The sequence below is a fragment of the Hippopotamus amphibius genome, chromosome 10 (genome assembly GCF_030028045.1).
Source record: "Hippopotamus amphibius kiboko isolate mHipAmp2 chromosome 10, mHipAmp2.hap2, whole genome shotgun sequence".
Taxonomy (NCBI): Eukaryota; Metazoa; Chordata; class Mammalia; order Artiodactyla; family Hippopotamidae; genus Hippopotamus; species Hippopotamus amphibius.
This window is the reverse complement of record NC_080195.1, coordinates 15217599-15228665: the sequence shown is the minus strand read 5'-3', so window position 1 is coordinate 15228665 and position 11067 is coordinate 15217599.

Below are 11067 nucleotides of genomic sequence, written 5' to 3'. Positions count from 1 at the left end.
GGGCTTAGTTGCTCCTTGGTTTGTGTCTTCCTGGGGCAGGGATCGAACCCGTGTCCCCTGCATTGGCAGGCAGATTCTTAACCACTGTGCCACCTAGCAAGTCTGTCATATTATTTTTATTTAATTTTATTTTTATTTTAATTTTTTAAAACTTATTTATTTATTTATTTATTTATTTTTAGCTAAGTTGGGTCTTCTTTCCTGTACGCAGGTTTTCTCTAATTGCAGTGAGCAGGGGCTACTCTTCGTTGCAGTGTGCCGGCTTCTCATTGCAGTGGCTTGTCTTGTTGCATGGGTTCTAGGTGAGTGGGCTTCAGCAGTTGTGGCATGCAGGCTCAGTAGTTGTGGCATGCAGGCTCAGTAGTTGTGGCTTGTGGGCTTAGTTGCTTACCAGGAAAGTCCAAAATTTGTCATTTTAGATTTACATAAGAAATTATTGAGAAAATACTTGCCAATGAAGCAACAGACAAAGGATTAATCTCCAGAATATACAAGCAGCTCATGAAGCTTAATACCAAAAAAACAAATAACCCAATCCACAAATGGGCGGAAGACCTAAATAGACATTTCTCCAAAGAAGACATACAGATGGCCAACAAACACATGAAAAGATGCTCAACATCACTCATTATCAGAGAAATGCAAGTCAAAACCACAATGAGGTATCACCTCACACCGGTCAGAATGGCCATCATCACAAAATCTAGAAACAACTAATGTTGGAGAGGGTGTGGAGAAAAGGGAACTCTCCTGCACTGTTGGTGGGAATGTAAGATGGTACAGCCACTATGGAAAACAGTTTGGAGGTTCCTTAAAAAACTAAAACTAGAACTACCATATGATCCAGTAATCCCACTCCTGGGCATATACCCAGAAAAAACCATAATCCCAAAAGAAACGTGTACCGTAATTTTTATTGCAGCACTGTTTACAATATCCAGGACATGGAAGCAACCTAAATGCCCATCAACAAATGAATGGATAGAGAAGATGTGGCATATATACACAATGGAATATTACTCAGCTATAAAAAGGAATGAAATGGAGCTATATGTCATGAAGTGGATAGACCTAGAGTCTATCATACATAGTGAAGTAAGTCAGAAAGAGAAAAACAAATATTGTATGCTAACTCATATATACGGAATCTTAAAAAAAAAAAATGGTACCGATAAACCCAGTGACAAGACAAGAATAAGGATGCAGATGCAGAGAATGGACTGGAGGACAGGAGGTTGGGGGGACGAGGGGCAAAGGGGAAGCTGGGATGAAGTGAGAGAGTAGCATAGACATATTTACACTACCAACTGTAAAATAGATAGCTGGGGGAAGTTGCTGTATAACAAAGGGAGATCAACTCGATGATGGGTGATACCTTAGAGAGCTGGAACAAGGAGGGTGGGGGGGAGTCGCAGGAGGGAGGGAATATGGGGATATGTGTATGAATACAGCTGATTGACTTTGGTGTACCTCAAAAGCTGGTACAAGAGTGTATAGCAATTATATTCCAATAAAGAGCTTAAAAAAAAAGAAATTATCAGGGAATGTCCTGCTTCTGTGCTTTAAAATGTCTCATGAATCCTTTAAATTTTTATTTTCCTTTTGACCTTTTCTCAGTGCTGATTATATTTCTGTATTTAGATTAAAGCCTATATAATGAAATTTTTATGATGTTCTAGTTTGTTTAGTCACAAATTATATGTTGTTTTATAGATCATCATTTCTATTTTTTCTCCATGGAATATCTGTTGTTTATAAAATGCAATGTCAAGTTTAGTATATTTGTTACTATTTCAGGATTTAAGTTGATGTCTCTATGTGTAATTATTTTTATGCCATCTCTTCTCCAAATTCCTTAATATTGTGCTCAGAATCCAAGTGACTTTCAATAAATGGTTGTTTACCAAGTGCAAGGTAATCAAGAGTAGGAGTTTTGAAAATGAAATAAATGTTCCACAAGAAGAAGCCAACACATAAATGCTGAGTGCAGAAGAAATCTCTGAATTGTGAAAATGTGACACAGCAGGTGGTTATTACCTTTTGACCTTCAATGATTCCAGTCACTGGAATTAACAGGTTGAGTTTTTGCTGAACACAAAGCAATTTCTGTGGCAACACTTTACATAGGGCCAAAGAGCAAACTAAAAAGCAGAAAGTGACTTTGTGTGATTTTCTGAGCAGCACAAAGACATCATTGAATTGTTTCTCTTTGTACAGTATAAGAAATGTTTAGCTCCATTGTAACTCTTACACTAGGCTTTCTAATTGTTTAGTCAGCAATGGAGGGCATTTGGCACACTTTCCCAGTGCTTCTTGCTTTATTTTATTAGGTAATACTTGAGTATCTAACAACACTTGGAGCTCTGAATTTCAGAAGACATTATTTAAATTTCTGAAGGTGCAATACTGATAGGCTTCCCTGTATCCTTTGGGTATTAAAATTTTCAGTGACCTAGTGAAAAAAGATGCATTTATTTAAATGTAATTCTTCAGTCTATAGGTCTACATTTCATACTAGTTAATATTTAATTCAGTGCTAGCTTTTGTGATCTAGAAAAAGTGAAAATTAGTAAGAGAGGAAAGATTCATGCAAAGAAGAATTACTGTAACATCAGGAGGATGCAACTAAACACCTAATTTATGTGGAAGAGCAGTGAGTGCATCAGGAGCTCAAAGAAAAAAGACCCCACACAAGGCATGGAGTAGTCATCAAGGTTTTCCAACGAGTAGTAAGACTCGCACTAGATCTAGATCTTAAAATAGATGAACGTAGTTGGACAGGCAGAGGGAAGAGAGAAGGAAACAATTTGTCCAGGCACAAAGAGTGGAATTTAGTTTGGACAAAGTCTTGCGGGTTATCTCGTCCAACAACGCTCTAAGTGGAACATGAACTTCCTTTAGTTCTGTGTGATCACAGAACTTGCAGTTGTTTTAGTTTAAAAATGACCTTTAAAGCCTCCCTTCAAGTCCAGTCAAAAAGTGCCGTTGATTCCTCTTTTGAAATGTCCCTCCTGTCCATCCTTTCTTTTTCAGTCCTGTGCTACCACTGTAGTTCTTTCTCATGCTTGGTTTATTACGAGAGCTTCCTAACACATCTGGCTTCTAGCGCATCCCACCTTACATTTATCCTGCGTACTAAAATGCACATCAGATAAATGATCTTAAAGTGACTCTTTTCCTCCTGTCATCAGCCACAGTTTATAGAATTGTCTAAAAGCCTAGGCTGTCATTTAAGGTTCTTAACATGCTGAACAAAACTGTAATTTTCCTATCACCTCTCCCACCCCTATAGGAATAGTCTTCCTTAGCAAGGCTAATGTATATTTCTCTCTAAATATGTCAGGCCCATTCCAGACCTGGTGATTTTTCTTATGCTATGAATGCATTCCTGAAATGCATTCTAATCTCTTCTTTATCTTGCTAAATTGTATCTGCTTTTGAAGGTACAAGTCTTTTTCTCCATGAAGTCATCCAAAACTATGCCAATTGTAGTGAATCTTACTTTCCCGAAGTCCTACGATACTATTTAATTGACTTATATGGTATTTATACATATTATGCTGTCTTGTTAATTAACTTTTTAATATTTGCCTATCCTGTCTCTGTATAATTTCCTCAAAGATAGGTTATGAATATCAATAACATTTATATGAATATTATACAATACCTAACTGAACTCTGTACATACTAAGTGCGTAATTAAACACTTAGGTCATTAATCAAGTGGTAACTGAAATTAGCTCTTCTAAGGTAGGACCAAATTTGGAGAACTTTGGAAGTTTCTTTTTATTACTGATACATGAACAAGTAGAGAGAGAGGTCGGTGTTTTCTAAATTTTTACTTTCAGACTCAAAGACTAAAATCCAAACCCTAAGTCTCAAATCTAGAGAAAGTGTCAACATCATCTGAAGTTGTACAGTGCAAATTTAGTGAGCCAGAAATGTGAGAACTTTAATCTTTGGCATTAATGACAAGCAAACAACAATTTCCTTTTCATACTGTAGTCTTCCCCTCTCCTGTGCCTTTTCATATGACCTCTAAGGATGGGAGAGGCTTTTAATGAAAGTACTATTTATTTTCTTTTCACACAGTCATTTGGGTAATGAATATGCAGTAGTTTTGGTTTCCTTATTATCTGAGCCTATTTCTATAATTACTTCATTTAGTTACTCATTCAACAGTTAAAGAGTACCTGTTACAGTACTTATTCCAGGCCAAGGTCTATGGACAGGGATGGAGATGTAGCAGGGAAGTAACACAGACATGATTCTTGCTCTTGTGGAACTTATCACAAGATAAAGTGATATTTAGTCAAATAAGTGGTGGGCCATCATGATGTCAAATTCATTTATACTTTAAAATATAAAATCCACTGCCACTTGTATGTTTAATGATATCATTTATCATACCTTATATAAGATGGACCAAAAATTACAATTTGTGAAAAAGTTACTCCCAAAGCGTAAAATAATGCAATGGTTACTTTCATTAGGAATCAATACATGTTCTTTTCCTTTTAAAATCCTATCAGTATGTAATCAAATATTGAAATACTTGAAGACCTTAAGATGTTAAAGACTGGACCATATGAATATTGCTGTCTACTTTAAGCAAAGTCCTGTCTCCAAGCTGTTGAGCCAGTTTGAAGTATTTAAATATGTGTACTATATCTCCAAATAGATTATACTTTCCTGTATTACAAACTGTATTTTTCACACCATCATGTTTGAGTCTATGTCAATTTTGCCTTCCTCTTTCTACCTGTCCATCTTTCATGAAACCTACCAGGCTCAACTCAAGTTCCAGTTTTGTTGTGAAGTCGCTCTGTTGCTTCGAGTACAAAAAAATGCAGTAGAGCCCATTTCCATATGGTGTTTTGTTCATTAATTGTTCCATGGCTGTTTTTTTCTACCCAGTTTGAAGGCTTTTCATGGGAAGAGATGTTTTCCTCCCATAGGTTTAAAAAAAACTCCTCTTTACCTAACATAGTGCTATTTACATAATAAGAGGTCAATGCATATTTCATTCACAGCTAATAGGAGTAGCTTGATGTAACTAGTCTTATGATTATGCTTCTTCAGGTATGCTACAGGGGAAAGAAGCAAACAAAGCAAGTACGTGGGTGAATATTGGAATGAGTGTCTAATAAGAACAATTATTATTAATGGAAGGAATTCTTAATGGAAGAGATTTAGCTTTTTCCCTGGTGCAGAGAAAACCAAGGGTTTCAGGGAGAAGGGATACAAATTCATTGTTTTGCTTTGCTAAATTAGAAGGACCTGCTAAAGGCAAAGTTTCTAGGAAACCAATTTAGTTTTTGATTATTTAAGTATTATTTTTTGGTTTAATAAGTGTATATTATCTCATGAGATACTTCTTTTTAATTATCTGGCTTCAGTATGGGAATATACAGAAAGCCTTATGTTACAGGCTCCAGCCCTTTTGCTCCATAGCAGATCAATATTAGCATGTTCCCATAGTGGCAACTGCCACAAAGAAGGCTGCCCTTGAGAGTTAATGGCACGTACCCAGACTTACCTGCCATGAGCAGGTAGAAAGGGGGACCCTCCTTCACTGCTGGTAGGCATGTAAATTGGTGCAGACACTCTGGAGAACAGTATGGAGGTTCCTTAAAAAACTAAAAAAAAGAGTTACCACATGATCCAGAAATCCCATTCCTGGGCATGTATCCAGAAAAGACAAAAACTCTAATTCAAAAAGATTCATGCACACCAATGTTCAAAGGAGCACTATTCACAATAGTCAAGACATGGGAACAACCTAAATGTCCATCAACAGATGAATGGATAAAGAAGGTGTGGTGTATAGATGCATATAATGAGTTGATGGCACATATCCAGACTTACTGCCCACCTCTGCCAGATGTAATAAATTTGAAGTTAATTCAACAAGCTTTATAGAAACTTAAAGTGGAGCTGATTAAAACAAAAACACAAACACGAGGCTAGAGCGTAGAGTTTTCTTTACATAGCTCATTTGTGAATCTTGGAAGACAGTTTACAGATATTTATTACTTCTGTTTTCTTTATTTCGTTTTCCATTTCACTTCCTTCAACAAAAAATAATAACTCTAGTACGAAGAAATATGTTAAAACATCTTACTGGGTTTTCAGAAGTATAAACCACCCACTCTCATCAAGGTAATTAAAATAATTTATTTAAGGAGATATTTTAATGGCTTCAGGCAGTGAAACTGTTGGGTCTGTACTAGTTATAAATAAGTGATGTGTAGGCTAAATATAATGTACGTTGTCTTCAGAGTCTACACATGGTCCTGTTTGCAAACCACAGAGCAGTCTTCCAGCTTGCAGTTATTTTACAGCATATTAATTAGTATGATCTGTTGGAAACCTAATCTCGGTTAATATTTATACAGATGTCTATGCTTACTAGCCTCCCAGTTGTGAACAATGAACCTTTGGTAAACTGTACGTAATGTGGTCATTCATTTTGCATGCACTCAAACTATTTTGCAGCATCACTACATGCATCATTTATATCTCTCTCCTATGCCTTGCTGATGTGAAATGAGCTCAGAGTCAACTGTTTACAGGCTAACTGTCTTAATAGATGCTCTTGTAATAGAAAGGATGAAATAAGACAGACGAGGTATTAGTGAGCAATCATGAGTGATAAGCTTCGATGATGGCGTGTTTAGGAAAAGTATTTTTAATGCTGGTCATCCACTCTTACTATGAGCATTGTTTATGTCATTGATGCAGTTCTGAGGACAAACTTGTTTCTAGGACAAATGCACACTTCAAACTGGTAGAGTTTGCCTGTTCGGGGATCAGAAAGAAAGTTTCTGTATCCAAACACATGTTTCTGCTTAGCAGTCTATACCTGAGGCTCTGCCAGATCTGAACCACTTCAGTGAGGTTACCTAAAACCACCAGCTGCTCTGGTTCTGGGTCTAGCATTTTCTCTTGGTCACCAGAGCTTCATCTTGGTTCTGCATTTAACAAAGAATAATTGTAAAAATAGGTGACGTCTTGTTGGTTAGACATATGTTCTCATTCTCTGCTGAAATAAATAATTCTGCTTTATATGTTTGTGTGTATATAGGTATCTATGTGTACAGAGCTTCATTCGTTTTTAAATCTGAAACTGTTAATGCTTACCTCAATATGAAGGGCTGTGTGTGTGTGTGTGTTTGCTAGTAGCAATACTTTTTAGAAATAATCTGCTCTGGTTCAGTTGAATGCATTTCTTTGTCTTTCGTAGGGATTTTTTTTTCTTCCTCTCTCAGTGTGTTCTTTCACCCCATCACAGAAATTTGGGACAGTGGAAATGAAGCAAAGGTGTAGAAGAGACAAGGGCAGTGTCAGTAGGGGCTGTTAGCAATAAAAATCTGAAAAACAGCTGTTCAAAGTATTTTGCATTCAATTGTAACTTGATGTAGAAGTTATAACATGCAATAGAAATAGAGACCCTAACAGGAGGTGGTTTCTAGCATCGCGTGTGTGTCTGTGTGTGCACTTGTCTTCTAGGGGTCATTCATTAACGTTTGAATTAGCATTTTACATTTTCCTTTAAAGTCATATCTAACTATGGAAATTTGAGTAGCGCCCATTTTTCTCTGTTTAGAGTCCCTGTGTCCATTCTGAGCTCTTTTATTCTAGCTTTTAAATACAAAAAAAAGTCATAGAATGTATCATCCTTACATCTCAGGATCTGAGTTTTCTGAATTCTTATAATTATGTAATAGTATACAAACTGTGGAAGGAATAATATACTACATATATTTCATGTCCGTATTTATGGTAGGTATGAAAATAGACTCTTCTATAGATTATTCCTTTTTCTCCCCCTAAGACATAAGGAGCACTTAGTAACACTCTAGAAATTATTTTACAGTAGCTTTGAACTTTTGAAAACAAACTCAGTGGCTTATATTTCTTGGTATTTTCTTTAGCACAAAGCATAGGGCCTTGCTCAAAAATATTTAGTGTTTGTAGTATCAATAAATAAATGACCGGATGGGTAGGTAAATGAACTCTGCCCTTGGATCTTAGGAAAGGAGGGGCTTACAGACTATGAACAAATGGGATGGTGGTAGTTTTCCCGGGGTCAACTACTTTAGTAAGCACAGTATGACCAAGTGGTCATTCATTTTGCCCACTGCATGTCCTAGATTAATATTTCCTAATTAGAGGAAATTTTTGGTTTCCACTGAGTGAATTCCTGTTTTAACATTTCTTGCCCTTATTGTGTAAGAAATGTCTCCAATGACAGCCATCTGCTCTTTGCCTAGAATTCGAGTGCAGAAGCAAATTACACGCTTAAAATGGATCAGAATGTTTCACACATATTGGCCTGGGATGAATACCCTGCTAGGAGCAGACGGCTGTAATTAGAATGTGCTCCTATGGCAGGGAATTTGATTAGAGATGAGAAAGTTATAAATTCTTCATGGGAAGAAATTGTGTGATAAAATTAAAAATTACCTGTATTTCATGGATATTCTTTCTGCTTCTTATTCCACAAAGTTGCTAATGCTGAATGCTGTGATACAGAGGTACCTTAACAAACATGTAAAAATGAAACTGGCTAGCAGAAAGTAAATTTTAAAATATGCAAATCTGAGATCCAAAATAAAGACAATGGTTAAAGCTGGTGCTGAGAAGCAACCATTTCTTTCTGCAATTGGCTTGCATATAATCATTTTATGGCATGCATATACATAAGAAGAGCACTGCTTTTTGTTTTATTTATTTATTTATTTATTTATTTATTTATTTTACGCTCTTTATTGGAACATAATTGCTTTACACTTTTGTACCAGTTTTTGAGGTACACCAAAGTGAATCAGCTGTATTTATCCATATATCCCTGAGCACCTCTTTAATTAATTAATTAATTAATTGGCTGTGTTGGGTCTTTGTTGCTGCGTGCAGGCTCTCTCCAGTTGTGGTGGGTGGGGGTTACTCTTTGTTGCGATGCGTGGGCTTCTCATTGCAGTGGCTTCTCTTGTTGCAGAGCATGGGCTCTAGGTCCAGGGGCTTCAGTAGTTGTGGCATGTGGGCTCAGTTGTTGTGACTCTCAGGCTCTAGAGCACAGGCTCAGTAGTTGTGGCGCACGGGCTTAGTTTCTCTGAGGCGTGTGGGATCTTCCCAGCCCAGGGCTTGAACCCGTGTCCCCTGTATTGGCAGGTGGATTCTTAACCACTGCACCACCAGGGAAGTCCCAAGAGCACCTCTTTTTTAAACTTCTTTTAAAAATTGTGTGGGTGGGAATAACACAGGAACCATAGTGGAGATGATTGAAAAACTTGATGGGAATGTGGTGATGGGAAGTTATTTAAATATATTTCAGCTCATAAGAGGAAAACACTTCATACCTACAAAAAACAAAGAGATGCGTTTCCTTTTAGTGTTGTATATTCTTTATGTGTTAGCCCCCATATGCTTCTGATCCTTTCACTGACTCAACTGTAGTCTCCTTTCCAGCCAACTCCAGCTTTTGTATATTCTGAATGATTCAAGTGTTGGGGAATTGTCCAGAATTTTCATATCATGGCTTTTCATGCAATTGAAGGGATTATAAGTGGTGAAAGTGTCTCTATTACTTAAACAGATACCCTGGACATTTAAAGCAGATCAGAAAATCCTTTAAGAACATTGGTACTTCAAGAATTTGGATGGGAAAAAAAAAAAAGACACTAAAACAAAAACTTAAGCTTCTCTGTGAAATTGAAGAATCCCACTTTTCATCAAGGGCTATGGGGAATCTGATACCTTTTAGAAGCCTGTAAATAATGAATCGTATAAACATTAAGCATGATTAAAGACTATAGACATAAGACATTAAAGGAAAACTATCTATCAACCCCTAGTTTCAAGTTGTAGAATTCTCACACTGAATTGCTAGTCTAGTGGTGGGAGTAGAGTAGAGATGGGGTATTGCGGGAGGTATTCATCAAGATCTGTGCCAGGCATCTACTGTCTGTACCTTATTACCTGAGAAACTGTCAGCTGCTACCCCCTGAACACCTACTGCCTGGGTGACACCAACTTCCTTCCATTACCTTTTTTTAAAAAAAAAAATTATTTATTGATTGATTGGATTTATTTGTTTATTTATTTTATTGGCTGTGTTGGGTCTTTGTTGCTGCACATGGGCTTTCTCTAGTTGCGGTGATCAGGGGCTACTCTTCATTGTGGTATGTGGGTTCCTCATTGCGGTGGCTTCTCTTGTTGTGGAGCATGGGCTCTAGCGCATGGGCTTAAGTGGTTGTGGTGCATGGGCTCAACAGTTGTGGCTCACGGGCTCTAGAGCACAGGCTCAGTAGTTATGGCGCACAGGCTTAGTTGCTCTGAGGCATGTGTATCTTCCTGAGGCAGGGCTCAAACCTGTGTCTCCTGCATTGGCAGGCAGATTCTTAATCACTGCACCACCAGGGACGTCCCCTTCCATTACTTTTTATTTTACTATTGCCCTTCATTAGAAAATTAGCTGTAGGACAGTGGTTCTCAGTGGGAGATTCCCTCTCACCCCAGGGGGTATTGGGGAATGTCTAGAGACATTTTGGCTGCCAGACAGCATGGGTGTTTGTGTGTGTGCTACTGGCATCTAGTGGTAGAGGCCAAAGATGCTGCTCAAGATTCTCCAATGTATAGGACAGCCCCTAAAGACAATGATTTATCTGACCCATGATGTCAATAGTACCAATAGTTGGAAAAAAAACTTCTCTAGGCAGAAACAGCAAAGAATCATAATCATATCACTTTGTGGAAATTCTGTCCCCTACCAAGAACATTTTCATATTTGTTGCAAGTTGAGTTTCTTGTGAAACAGACTCTAAGATGGAAATTAGCAAACAAGGCTTTTTTTAGGGAATAATTTAGGGATTAGCACCCATGGAAGGATACTTTCCTTTCTTCCCTTCTTACCTAGAAAGCAAGATTGGGCAGAAAAAGTTGAGCTGAAATGAAGTGCCAGTGACGGGATTAACCAAATCCACCAAGAGCTGTGAAGCTGGGGTGAACTTTCAGAGTTGCTCCAAGTGGTGAGCGGGCAAGTCCTTTGTACCCCCTTGTTGTCTA